At 38.0% G+C, this 14,406-nt stretch overlaps 2 non-coding genes across 2 annotated transcripts; both read left to right on the top strand.

The window, feature by feature from the left end:
- The first annotated feature begins 2,105 nt into the window (after positions 1-2,105).
- LOC148550789 (small nucleolar RNA R71) lies at positions 2,106-2,213 on the top strand. The gene has a single exon (XR_015892633.1). It is a non-coding gene; the product is annotated as a small nucleolar RNA R71 (small nucleolar RNA).
- A 10,520-nt stretch (positions 2,214-12,733) lies between these two features.
- On the top strand, positions 12,734-12,841 carry LOC148550788 (small nucleolar RNA R71). Its single transcript, XR_015892995.1, has one exon. It is a non-coding gene; the product is annotated as a small nucleolar RNA R71 (small nucleolar RNA).
- Positions 12,842-14,406: the final 1,565 nt, after the last annotated feature.

Below are 14,406 nucleotides of genomic sequence, written 5' to 3'. Positions count from 1 at the left end.
ACGTTTAAAATGCCCTTGCTGTGCAATCCTGGTGTTTAACGCCAGACTGCTGCCTGTTTCTGGCGTTAAACGCCACTTCCATACTCTATTCTGGCGTTTAACGCCAGGTAGATGCTTGTTTCTGGCGTTAAACGCCAGCTTGGTGCCTGTTTCTGGCGTTAAACGCCAGACAGGTGCTTGTTTCTGGCGTTTAAACGCCAGACTGTTCTCCTCCAGGGTGTGCTATTTTTCATTCTATTTTTCATTCTGTTTTTGGTTTTTTCAGTAGTTTTTGTGACTCCACATGATCATCAACCTAAAGAAAACATAAAATAGCAATGGAAAATAAATAAATATAATTAGATAACATTGGGTTGCCTCCTAACAAGCGCTTCTTTAATGTCAATAGCTTGACAGTGAGCTCTCATGGAGCCTCACAGATAATCAGAGCAAGGTTGGAACCTCCAAACACCAAACTTAGAGTTTGAATGTGGGGGTTCAACACCAAACTTAGAGTTTGGTTGTGGCCTCCTAACACCAAACTTAGAGTTTGATTGTGGTGGCCTTGGTTGACTCTGCAGTGAGAGAAGATTTTCATGCTTCCTCTCTATGGTTACAGAAGGTGATTCTTGAGTTTTAAACACAATGTTATCCTCATTCAGTTGAAGGATCAATTCTCCTCTGTCCACATCAATCACAGCTCTTGCTGTGGCTAGGAAGGGTCTTCCAAGGATGATGGATTCATCCTCATCCTTCCCAGTGTCTAGGATTATGAAATCAGCAGGGATGTAAAGGCCTTCAACCTTTACTAGCACGTCCTCTACTTGTCCATAAGCCTGTTTTCTTGAGTTGTCTGCCATCTCTAATGAGATTCTAGCAGCTTGCACCTCAAAGATTCCCAGTTTCTCCATTACAGAGAGTGGCATGAGGTTTATCCCTAACCCAAGGTCACATAGAGCCTTCTCAAAGGTCATGGTGCCTATGGTACAAGGTATTAAGAACTTTCCAGGATCCTGTTTTTTCTAAGGCAATGTCAGTTGATCCAAATCACTCAGTTCATTGATGAGCAAGGGAGGTTCATCTTCCCAAGTCTCATTACCAAATAATTTGGCATTCAGCTTCATGATTGTACCAAGGTACTTGGCAACTTGCTCTTCAGTAACATCCTCATTCTCTTCAGAAGAAGAATACTCATCAGAGCTCATGAAGGGCATAAGGAGGTTCAATGGAATCTCTATGGTCTCTAGATGAGCCTCAAATTCCTTTGGTTCCTCAGAGGGAAACTCCTTGTTGATCACTGGACGTCCCAGGAGGTCTTTCTTACTGGGATTCACGGCCTCTCCCTCCCTTGTAGGTTTGGCCATGATGGTTAATTCAATGACCTTGCACTCTCTTTTTGGATTCTCTTCTTTATTGCTTGGGAGAGTACTAGGAGGGGTTTCAGTGACCCTTTTACTCAGCTGGCCCACTTGTGCCTCCAGATTTCTAATGGAGGACCTTGTTTCATTCATGAAACTTAAAGTGGCCTTAGATAGATCAGAGACTATATTTGCTAAGCTAGATGGATCCTGCTCAGGACTCTCTGTCTTTTGCTGAGTGGATGATGGAAAAGGCTTGCTATTGCTAAACCTGTTTCTTCCACCATTGTTAAAGCCTTGTTAAGGCTTTTGTTGAACCTTCCATGAGAAATTTGGATGATTTCTCCATGAGGGATTATAGGTGTTTCCATAGGGTTCACCCATGTAATTCACCTCTGCTATTGCAGGGTTCTCAGGATCATAAGCTTCTTCTTCAGAAGATGCCTCTTTAGTACTGTTGGATGATTCCTTCAATCCATTCAGACTCTGAGAGATCATATTGACTTGCTGAGTCAATATTTTATTCTGAGCCAATATGGCATTCAGAGTATCAATTTCAAGAACTCCCTTCCTCATAGGCGTCCCATTATTCATAGGATTTCTTTCAGAAGTGTACATGAACTGGTTATTTGCAACCATGTCAATGAGTTCTTGAGCTTCTACAGGTGTTTTCTTTAGGTGAATGGATCCACCTGCAGAATGGTCCAGTGACATCTTTGATAGCTCAGACAGACCATCGTAGAATATATCCAGGATGGTCCATTCTGAAAGCATGTCAGAAGGACACTTTTTGGTCAGTTCCTTGTATCTCTCCCAAGCTTCATAGAGGGATTCACCTTCCTTCTGTCTGAAGGTTTGGACATCCACTCTAAGCTTACTAAGCTTTTGAGGAGGAAAGAACTTGGCTAAGAAAGCCGTGACTAGCTTATCCCAAGAGTTCAGGCTATCTTTAGGTTGAGAGTCCAACCATACTCTAGCTCTGTCTCTTACAGCAAACGGGAAGAGCATAAGCCTGTAGACCTCGAGATCAACCCCATTGGTCTTAACAGTATCACAAATCTGCAAGAATTTAGTTAAGAACTGAAAAGGATCTTCGGATGGAAGTCCATGAAACTTGCAGTTCTGTTGCATCAGAGAAACTGATTGAGGTTTAAGCTCAAAATTGTTTGCTCGAATGGCAGGGATTGAGATGCTTCTTCCATGTAAATTGGAATTTGGTGCAGTAAAGTCACCAAGCATTTTCCTTGCATTGTTATTATTTTCGGCCATGTTTTCTTCTTTTTCGAAAATTTCTGTCAGATTTTCTCCAGAGAGTTGTGCTTTGGCTTCCCTTAGCTTCCTCTTCAGAGTCCTTTCAGGTTCAGGATCAGCTTCAACAAGAATGTTCTTATCCTTGTTCCTGCTCATATGAAAAAGAAGAGAACACAAAAGAAAATATGGAATCCTCTATGTCACAGTATAGAGATTCCTTTATATGAGTAGAAGAAGATAGGAATAGAAGATGGAGAATCCAAACACAAGGGTGAGGAGTAGGTTCGAATTCTTAGATGATGAGGAGTGTTAGTAAATAAATAAATAATTAGAAGGAAGTGAGAGAAAATAATTTTTCGAAAATTAGAAAAGAAATAAAATTAAAATTAAAAATTAAAATAATTAATTAATTAAAAAGGAATTTTGAAAAAGAGGAAGGTGATTTTCGAAAATTAGAGAGAGAGAATTAGTTAGGTAGTTTTGAAAAAGATATGATTGAAACAAAAAGATAGGATTGATTAAAAAAATTTGAAAATCAATTTTAAAAAGGTAAGAAGTTAAAAAGGAAGTTAGAAAAGATTTTAAAATTGATTTTGAAAAGATGTGATTGAAACTTATTTTGAAAAAGATTTGAAAAAAAAATTTAAAAAGATTTAATTTTGAAATCAAAGTTGATTACTTGACTAACAAGAAACTAAAAGATATGATTTAAAATTTTAAAGATTGAACCTTTCTTACTAGGCAAGTAACAAACTTAACATTTTTGAATCAATCACATTAATTGTTAGTATTAATTTCGAAAATATGAAATAAAAATAAGAAAAAGATTTTTGAAAATCAATTTTGAAATTTTTGAAAATCATAAAAGAAAAATGAAAAAGATTTGATTTTTGAAAAAGATTTGAAAAAGATAAGATTTTTAAATTAAAAATTTGATTTGACTCATAAGAAACAACTAAATTTTAAAAAGTTTTGAAAAAGTCAACTCAAATTTTCGAAAATTTATGACTGAAAAAGGGAAAGATATTTTTTTTATTTTTGAATTTTAATAAAGAAAGAGAAAAACATCAAAAAGACTCAATGCATGAAAATTTTGGATCAAAACACGTGGTGCATGCAAGAACACTATGAATGTCAAGATGAACACCAAGGACACTTTGAATGTCAAGATGAGCACCAAGAACTTATTTTTGAAAAATTTTCAAGAAAAGAAAACATGCAAGACACCAAACTTAAAAATTTTTATTCTTTAGACATTAACAAATTGAAAATGCATATGAAAAATAAGAAAAGACACAAAACAAGAAAATGTGAAGATCAAACAAGAAGACTGACCAAGAACAACTTGAAGATCATGAAGAATGCAATGCATGAAATTTTCGAAAATATTTGTTTTTTAGAAAATTAAAAAGATGAAATTGACACCAAACTTAAAATTTGACTCTAGACTCAAACAAAAAACACAAAAATATTTTTGATTTTATGATTTTATTAATTTTTTTTTGATTTTTCGAAAATTAATTGGATATAAACGAGGATATAATCAAAAAGAAGAAAAGGGCTAGCAAAAACCTAAGACTAAGATTTGAAAGAGGAGTCAAGCCGGGGTGTATATAATAAAATTATAATATAATAGCTAAAGGGCAACTCTTTCTTTTTTTTTTAAGTCTTTTGAAAGGTTACAACCCGTCTTTGCTCAATGGATACAAAATACCCACGCTTTAGCACCGAACACAACGGCTCCTGGTGCAACAACAAGCACCAGTTTGACTTGGGGCGGTGGTGTTTTTTTGAAAATAGGAAATAAAAAGCTTAAAATTAAAATAAAATTACCTAATCTGAGCAACAAGATGAACCGTCAGTTGTCCAAACTCGAACAATCCCCGACAACGGCGCCAAAAACTAGGTGCGCAGAAATCGTGACGGTTCCATTCCTTGGTAACGGCGCTGAAAACTTTATACGCACGTTCATAATCTCAATTCTTTGTCACAACTTCGCACAACTGACCATCAAGTGCACTGGGTCGTCTAAGTAATAAACCTTACGTGAGTAAGGGTCGATCTCACGGAGATTGTCGGCTTGAAGCAAGCTATGGTCACCTTGTAAATCTCAGTCCGGCGGATTCAAATGTATTAAGAGATTATAGTGTACTAAAAGATAATTAAAATAGGATAGAGATACTTATGTAATTCATTGGTGAGAGTTTCAGATAAGCGTATAGAGATGCTTTCGTTCCTCTGAACCTCTGCTTTCCTGTTGTGTTCATCCAACCATTCCTACTCCTTTCCATGGCAAGCTTTATGTAGGGCATCACCGTTGTCAATGGCTACATCCCATCCTCTCTGTGAAAATGGTCCAATGCGCTGTCACTGCATGGCTAATCATCTGTCGGTTCTCGATCATACTGGAATAGGATTTACTATCCTTTTGCGTCTGTCACTACGCCCAGCACTCGCGAGTTTGAAGCTCGTCACAGCCATCCCTTCCCAGATCTTACTCGGAATACCACAGACAAGGTTTAGACTTTCCGGATCTCAAGAATGGCCATCCATGGGTTCTAACTTATACCACGAAGATTCTAATATCTCGGACTCGGTCCTCTGTATTAGATATCTAAGAGATGTTCATTCTAGCTTGTTTGCATGTAGAACGGAAGTGTTTGTCAGGCACGCATTCATAAGTGAGAATGATGATGAGCATCACATAATCATCACATTCATCATGTTCTTGGGTGCGAATGAATATCTTAGAAGCGGAATAAGCTTGAATTGAATAGAAAAATAGTAGTACTTTGTATTAATTCATGAGGAACAGCAGAGCCCCACACCTTAATCTATGGTGTGTAGAAACTCTACCGTTTGAAAATACATAAGTGATAATGGTCCAGGTATGGCCGAATGGCCAGCCCCCATGAAAGTCTAAGATAGCATAAAACTGATCAAAGATCCCTACAAAGATAGTAAAAAGTCCTATTTATGCTAAACTAGTTACTAGGGTTTACAGAAATGAGTAAATGATGCAGAAATCCACTTCCGGGGCCCACTTGGTGTGTGCTTGGGCTGAGCATTGAGCTTTACACGTGTAGAGGTCTTTCTTGGAGTTGAACGCCAGTTTTTAACCTGTTTCTGGCGTTTAACTCCACTTTGCAACCTGTTTCTGGCGTTTGACTCCAGAATGCAGCATGGAACTGGCGTTCAACATCAATTTACGTCATCTATCCTTAATCAAAGTATGGACTAATATATATTGCTAGAAAGCCTTGGATGTCTACTTTCCAACGCAATTGAGAGCGCACCATATGGAGTTCTGTAGCTCCAGAAAATCCACTTTGAGTGCAGGGAGGTCAGAATCCAACAGCATCTGCAGTCCTTCTTCAACCTCTGAATCTGATTTTTGCTCAAGTCCCTCAATTTCAGCCAGAAATTACCTGAAATCACAGAAAAACACAAAAACTCATAGTAAAGTCCAGAAATATGAATTTTAATTAAAAACTAATAAAAATATACTAAAAACTAACTAAATCATACTGAAAACTATGTAAAAACAATGCCAAAAAGCGTATAAATTATCCGCTCATTACAACACCAAACTTAAATTGTTGCTTGTCTCCAAGCAACTAAAAATCAAATAGGATAAAAAGAAGAGAATATACTATAAATTCCAAAATATCAATGAAACTTAGCTCCAATTAGATGAGCGGGACTTGTAGCTTTTTGCCTCTTGAATAGTTTTGGCATCTCACTTTATCCATTGAGGTTCAGAATGATTGGCATCTATAGGAACTTAGAATACAGATAGTGTTATTGATTCTCCTAGTTCAGTATGTTGATTCTTGAACACAGCTACTTTATGAGTCTTGGCCGTGGCCCTAAGCACTTTGTTTTCCAATATTACCACCGGATACATAAATGCCACAGACACATAACTGGGTGAACCTTTTCAGATTGTGACTCAGCTTTGCTAAAGTCCCCAATTAGAGGTGTCCATGGTTCTTAAGCACACTCTGTTTTTGCTTTGGACCTCGACTTTAACCGCTCAGTCTCAAGTTTTCACCTGACACCTTCACGCCACAAGCACATGGTTAGGGACAGCTTAGTTTAGCTGCTTAGGCCAGGATTTTATTCCTTTAGGCCCTCCTATCCACTGATGCTCAAAGCTTTGGATCCTTTTTATTACCCTTGCCTTTTGGTTTTAAGGGTTATTGGCTTTTTGCTCTTGCCTTTTGGTTTAAAGAGCTTTTGGCTTTTTCTGCTTGCTTTTTCTTTTTCTTTTTTCTTTTTTTTTCGCATTTTTTTCTTTTCTCTCTTTTTTTTTCTGCAAGCTTTTGTATTCACTGCTTTTTCTTGCTTCAAGAATCATTTTTATGATTTTTCAGATTATCAAATAACATTTCTCCTTTTCATCATTCTTTCAAGAGTCAACATATTTAACATTCATAAACAACAACTTCAAAAGGCATATGCACTGTTCAATCATACATTCAGAAAACAAAAAGTATTGCCACCACATCAAAATAATTAAACTAGTTTCAAGGATGAATTCGAAACCATGTACTTCTTGTTCTTTTGTTTTTAGAACAGTTTTCATTTAAGAGAGGTAATGGATTCATGATGAGCGGATAATTTATACGCTTTTTGGCATTGTTTTTAGTATGTTTTTAGTAGAATCTAGTTACTTTTAGGGATTTTTTATTAGTTTTTATGTTAAATTCACATTTTTGAACTTTACTATGAGTTTGTGTATTTTTCTGTGATTTCAGGTATTTTCTGGCTGAAATTGAGGGACTTGAGCAAAAATCAGATTCAGAGGTTGAAGAAGGACTGCTGATGCTGTTGGATTCTGACCTCCCTGCACTCAAAGTAGATTTTCTGGAGCTACATAACTCAAAATGGCGCGCTTTCAATTGCGTTGGAAAGTAGACATCCAGGGCTTTCCAGAAATGTATAATAGTCCATACTTTGAACGATTTTAGATGACGTAAAAGGGTGTTGAACTCCAGTTCTATGCTACTGTCTGGAGTTAAACGCCAGAAACAAGTCACAAACCAGAGTTGAACGCCAGAAATACGTTACAACCTGGCGTTCAACTTCAGAAAGAGCCTCTGCACGTGTAACATTCAAGCTCAGCCCAAGCACACACCAAGTGGGCCCCAGAAGTGGATTTATGCATCAATTACTTACTTTTGTAAACCCTAGTAGCTAGTTTATTATAAATAGGACTTTTTACTATTGTATTAGACATCTTTGGATCATCTTTTGATCATTTTTAGATCTCTAGACCTCCATGGGAGGCTGGCTATTCGGCCATGCTTACCCTATGTTCACTTATGTATTTTTCAACGGTAGAGTTTCTACACTCCATAGATTAAGGTGTGGAGCTCTGCTGTTCCTCAAAGATTAATGCAAAGTACTACTATTTTTCTATTCAATTCAACTTATTCCGCTTCTAAGATATTCATTCGCACTTCAACCTGAATGTGATGAATGTGACAATCATCATTATTCCTTATGAACACGTGCCTAACAACCACTTCCGTTCTACCTTAGATTGAATGAGTATCTCTTGGATCTCTTAATTAGAATCTTCATGGTGTAAGCTAGATTGATGGCGGCATTCATGAGAGTCCGAAATGTCTAAACCTTGTCTGTGGTATTCCGAGTAGGACTCTGGGATTGAATGACTGTGATGAACTTCAAACTCGCGAGTGCTGGGCGTAGTGACAGACGCAAAAGGAGGGTGAATCCTATTCCAGTATGATCGAGAACCTCAGATGATTAGCCGTGCTGTGACAGAGCATTTGGACCATTTTCACAAGAGGATAGGATGCAGCCATTGGCAAGGGTGATGCCTCCAGACGATTAGCCATGCAGTGACAGCGCATCGGACCATTTTCCAGAGAGGATCAAAAGTAGCCATTGACAACGGTGATGTCCTTACATATAGCCAGCCATAGAAAGGAGTAAGACTGATTGGATGAAGACAGCAGGAAAGCAGAGGTTTAGAGGGACGAAAGCATCTCCATGCATTTATCTGAAATTCTCACCAAGAATTTACATAAGTATTTCTATCCCTATTTTATTATTAATATTCGAAATCTCCATAACCATTCTATATCCGCCTGACTGAGATTTACAAGATGACCATAGCTTGCTTCATACCAACAATCTCTGTGGGAATGACCCTTACTCGCGTAAGGTTTATTACTTGGACGACCCAGTACACTTGCTGGTTAGTTGTGCGAAGTTGTGATAAGAAGTTGAGATTACAATTGAGCGTACCATGTTGATGGCGCCATTGATGATCACAATTTCGTGCACCAATTCATATTCATAACTTTAAGGCATAGACACTTAGACACTAATGATCATATAGTAAAGACACAAATATAAATAATCATAAAGCTTAAAAATCGAAAAACAAGAAAATAAATAAACAAGGAGATTAAGGAATGAGTCCACCTTAGTGAGGGTGGCGTCTTCCTCTTCTTGAAGAACCAATGGTGCTCTTGAGCTCCTCTGTGTCTCTTCCTTGTCTTTCTTGCTCCTCCCTCATAGCTCTTGGATCTTCTCTAATTTCATGGAGGATGATGGAATGCTCTTGGTGCTCCACCCTTAATTGTCCCATATTGGAACTTAATTCTCCTAGGAAAGTGTTGATTTGTTTCCAATAGTTTTGTGGAGGGAAGTGCATCCCCTAAGGCATCTCAGGGATTTCATGGTGAGGAATTTCCTCATGCTCATGTTGAGGTCCATGATCTCTTGTTTGCTCCATCCTTTTCCTAGTGATGGGCTTATCCTCTTCAATGAGGATATCTCCCTCTATGTCAATTCCAGCTGAATTGCAAAGGTAGCATATGAGGTGAGGAAAGGCTAACCTTGCCCAAGTGGAGGACTTGTCAGCCACCTTGTAAAGTTCTTGAGGTATAATCTCATGAACTTCCACCTCCTGTCCAATCATGATACTATGGATCATGATGGCCCAGTCTATAGTAACTTCAAATCGATTACTAGTAGGAATGATTAAGCGTTGAATGAACTCTAGCCATCCCCTAGCCACTGGTTTGAGGTCATGCCTTCTTAGTTGAACCGGCTTGCCTCTTGAGTCAATTTTCCATTGAGCTCCTTCCTCACATATGTCTATGAGGACTTGGTCCAACCTTTGATCAAAGTTGACCCTTCTTGTGTAGGGGCGTGCGTTCTCTTTCATCATTGGCAAGTTGAACGCCAGCCTTACATTTTCCGGACTGAAATCTAAGTATTTCCCCCGAACCATGGTAAGCCAATGCTTTGGATTCGGGTTCATACTTTGATCATGGTTCCTAGTGATCCATGCGTTTGCATAGAACTCTTGAACCATTAGGATCCCGACTTGTTGAATGGGGTTGGTGAGAACTTTCCAACCTCTTCTTTGAATCTCAAGTCGGATCTCCGGATACTCATTCCTTTTGAGCTTGAAAGGAACCCCAGGGATCACATTCTTCTTGGCTACAACTTCATAGAAGTGGTCTTGATGGACCTTTGAGATGAATCTCTCCATCTTCCATGACTCAGAGGTGGAAGCAATTGCCTTCCCTTTCCTCTTTCTAGAGGTTTCTCTGGCCTTAGGTGCCATTAATGGTTATGGAAAAACAAAAGCTATGCTTTTACCACACCAAACTTAAAATGTTTGCTCGTTCCTGAGCAAAAGAAGAAAGAAAGAAGTAGAAGAAGAAGAGAAATGGAAGAGAGGGAGAGAGAGTAGGTTTCGGCCAAGTGGAAGAAGAGAGGGTTGTGTTGTGTGAAATAGAAGAAGGAATGAGGGGTTTATATAGAAGTGGGGAGGGGTTTAGGGTTCGGCCATTTAGGGTTGGGTTTGGGAGGGAAAAGATTTTGAATTTGAAGGTAGGTGGGGTTTATGGGGAAGTGAAAATGGATGTGAGTGGTGAGGGGGTGATGGGAAAGAGTGATTGAAGTGATTGGTGAAGGTCATTTGGGGAAGAGAGTTATGAAAAGGTGTGAAGAGGAGAGAATAAGGTTAGGTGGGGATCCTGTGGGGTCCACAGATCCTGAGGTGTCAAGGATTTTTCATCCCTGCACCCTTTAGACGTTTAAAACGCCCTTGCTGTGCAATCTTGGCGTTTAACGCCAGACTGCTGCCTATTTCTGGCGTTAAATGCCACTTTCATGCTCTGTTCTGGCGTTTAACGCCAGGTAGATGCTTGTTTCTGGCCTTAAACGCCAGCTTGGTGCCTGTTTTTGGCGTTAAACACCAGACAGATGCTTATTTCTGGCGTTTAAACGCCAGACTGTTCTCCTCCAGGGTGTGCTGTTTTTCATTCTATTTTTCATTCTGTTTTTGGTTTTTTCAGTAGTTTTTGTGACTCCACATGATCATCAACCTAAAGAAAACATAAAATAGCAATGAAAAATAAATAAATATAATTAGATAATATTGGGTTGCCTCCCAACAAGCGCTTCTTTAATGTCAATAGCTTGATAGTGAGCTCTCATGGATCCTCATAGATAATCAGAGCAAGGTTGGAACCTCCCAATACCAAACTTAGAGTTTGGTTGTGGCCTCCCAACAACAAACTTAGAGTTTGACTGTGGGGGCCTTGGTTGACTCTGCAGTGAGAGAAGCTTTTCATGCTTCCTCTCTATGGTTACAGAAGGAGATCCTTGAGTTTTAAACACAAGGTTGTCCTCATTCAGTTGAAGGATCAATTCTCCTCTGTCCACATCAATCACAGCTCTTGCTGTGGCTAGGAAGGGTCTTCCAAGGATGATGGATTCATCCTCATCCTTTCCAGTGTCTAGGATTATGAAATCAGCAGGGATGTGAAGGCCTTCAACCTTTACTAGCACGTCCTCTACTTGTCCATAAGCCTGTTTTCTTGAGTTGTCTGCCATCTCTAATGAGATTCTTGCAGCTTGCACCTCAAAGATTCCCAGTTTCTCCATTACAGAGAGTGGCATGAGGTTTATCCCTGACCCAAGGTCACATAGAGCCTTCTTAAAGGTTATGTTGCCTATGGTACAAGGTATTAAGAACTTTCGAGGATCCTGTTTCTTCTGAGGCAATGTCAGTTGATCCAGATCACTCAGTTCATTGATGAGCAAGGGAGGTTCATCTTCCCAAGTCTCATTACCAAATAATTTGGCATTCAGCTTCATGATTGCACCAAGGTACTTGGCAACTTGCTCTTCAGTAACATCCTCATTCTCTTCAGAAGAAGAATACTCATCAGAGCTCATGAAGGGCATAAGGAGGTTCAATGGAATCTCTATGGTCTCTAGATGAGCCTCAAACTCCTTTGGTTCCTCAGAGGGAAACTCCTTATTGATCACTGGACGTCCCAGGAGGTCTTCCACACTGGGATTCACGGCCTCTCCCTCCCTTGTAGGTTCGGCCATGATGGTTAATTCAATGACCTTGCACTCTCTTTTTGGATTCTCTTCTGTATTGCTTGGGAGAGTACTAGGAGGGGTTTCAGTGACCCTTTTACTCAGCTGGCCCACTTGTGCCTCCAGATTTCTAATGGAGGACCTTGTTTCATTCATGAAACTTAAAGTGGCCTTAGATAGATCAGAGACTATATTTGCTAAGCTAGATGGATCCTGCTCAGGACTCTCTGTCTTTTGCTAAGTGGATGATGGAAAAGGCTTGCTATTGCTAAACCTGTTTCTTCCACCATTGTTAAAGCCTTGTTAAGGCTTTTGTTGAACCTTCCATGAGAAATTTGGATAATTTCTCCATGAGGAATTATAGGTGTTTCCATAGGGTTCACCCATGTAATTATTGCAGGGTTCTCAGGATCATAAGCTTCTTCTTCAGAAGATGCCTCTTTAGTACTGTTGGATGATTCCTTCAATCCATTCAGACTCTGAGAGATCATATTGACTTGCTGAGTCAATATTTTATTCTGAGCCAATATGGCATTCAGAGTATCAATTTCAAGAACTCCCTTCCTCATAGGCGTCCCATTATTCACAGGATTCCTTTCAGAAGTGTACATGAACTGGTTATTTGCAACCATGTCAATGAGTTCTTGAGCTTCTGCAGGCGTTTTCTTTAGGTGAATGGATCCACCTGCAGAATGGTCCAATGACATCTTTGATAGCTCAGACAGACCATCATAGAATATATCCAGGATGGTCCATTCTGAAAGCATGTCAGAAGAACACTTTTTGGTCAGTTCCTTGTATCTCTCCCAAGCTTCATAGAGGGATTCACCTTCCTTCTGTCTGAAGGTTTGGACATCCACTCTAAGCTTACTAAGCTTTTGAGGAGGAAAGAACTTGGCTAAGAAAGCCGTGACCAGCCTATCCCAAGAGTTCAGGCTATCTTTAGGTTAAGAGTCCAACCATACTCTAGCTCTGTCTCTTACAGCAAACGGGAAGAGCATAAGCCTGTAGACCTCAAGATCAACCCCATTGGTCTTAATAGTAACACAGATCTGCAAGAATTCAGTTAAGAACTGAAAAGGATCTTCGGATGGAAGTCCATGAAACTTGCAGTTCTGTTGCATCAGAGAAACTAATTGAGGTTTAAGCTCAAAATTGTTTGCTCCAATGGCAGAAATTGAGATGCTTCTTCCATGTAAATTGGAATTTGGTGCAGTAAAGTCACCAAGCATCTTCCTTGCATTGTTATTATTGTCGGCCATGTTCCCTTCTTTTTCGAAAATTTCTGTCAGATTTTCTCCAGAGAGTTGTGCTTTGGCTTCCCTTAGCTTCCTCTTCAGAGTCCTTTCAGGTTCAGGATCAGCTTCAACAAGAATGTTCTTATCCTTGTTCCTGCTCATATGAAAAAGAAGAGAACACAAAAGAAAATATGGAATCCTCTATGTCACAGTATAGAGATTCCTTTATATGAGTAGAAGAAGATAGGAATAGAAGATGGAGAATCCAAACACAATGGTGAGGAGTAGGTTCGAATTCTTAGATGAAGAGGAGTGTTAGTAAATAAATAAATAATTAGAAGGAGGTGAGAGAAAAGAATTTTCGAAAATTAAACAAATTAAAATAAAAATATTTTTGTTTTTTATTTGAAATTAAAATAAAATTAGAAAATTAGAAAAGAAATAAAATTAAAATTAAAAATTAAAATAATTAATTAATTAAAAAGGAATTTTGAAAAAGAGGAAGGTGATTTTCGAAAATTAGAGAGAGAGAATTAGTTAGGTAGTTTTGAAAAAGATATGATTGAAACAAAAAGATAGGATTGATTAAAAAAAATTTGAAAATCAATTTTAAAAAGGTAAGAAGTTAAAAAGGAAATTAGAAAAGATTTTGAAATTGATTTTGAAAAGATGTGATTGAAACTTATTTTGAAAAAGATTTGAAAAAGAAATTTAAAAAGATTTAATTTTGAAATCAAAGTTGATTACTTGACTAACAAGAAAGTAAAAGATATGATTTAAAATTTTAAAGATTGAACCTTTCTTACTAGGCAAGTAACAAACTTAACATTTTTGAATCAATCACATTAATTGTTAGTATTAATTTCGAAAATATGAAATAAAAATAAGAAAAAGATTTTTGAAAATCAATTTTGAAATTTTCGAAAATCATAAAAGAAAAATGAAAAAGATTTGATTTTGGAAAAAGATTTGAAAAAAATAAGTTTTTTAAATTGAAAATTTGATTTGACTCATAAGAAACAACTAAATTTTAAAAAGTTTTGAAAAAGTCAACTCAAATTTTCGAAAATTTATGAGTGAAAAAGGGAAAGATATTTTTTTGATTTTTGAATTTTAATAAAGAAAGAGAAAAACATCAAAAAGACTCAATGCATGAAAATTTTGGATCAAAACATGTGATGCATGCAAGAACACTA

The sequence above is a fragment of the Arachis ipaensis genome, chromosome B7 (genome assembly GCF_059453495.1).
Source record: "Arachis ipaensis isolate K30076 ecotype BB chromosome B7, ASM5945349v1, whole genome shotgun sequence".
NCBI lineage: Eukaryota > Viridiplantae > Streptophyta > Magnoliopsida > Fabales > Fabaceae > Arachis > Arachis ipaensis.
Note: the sequence above shows the minus strand (reverse complement) of the source record. Positions and strands in the feature narration are given on the sequence as shown.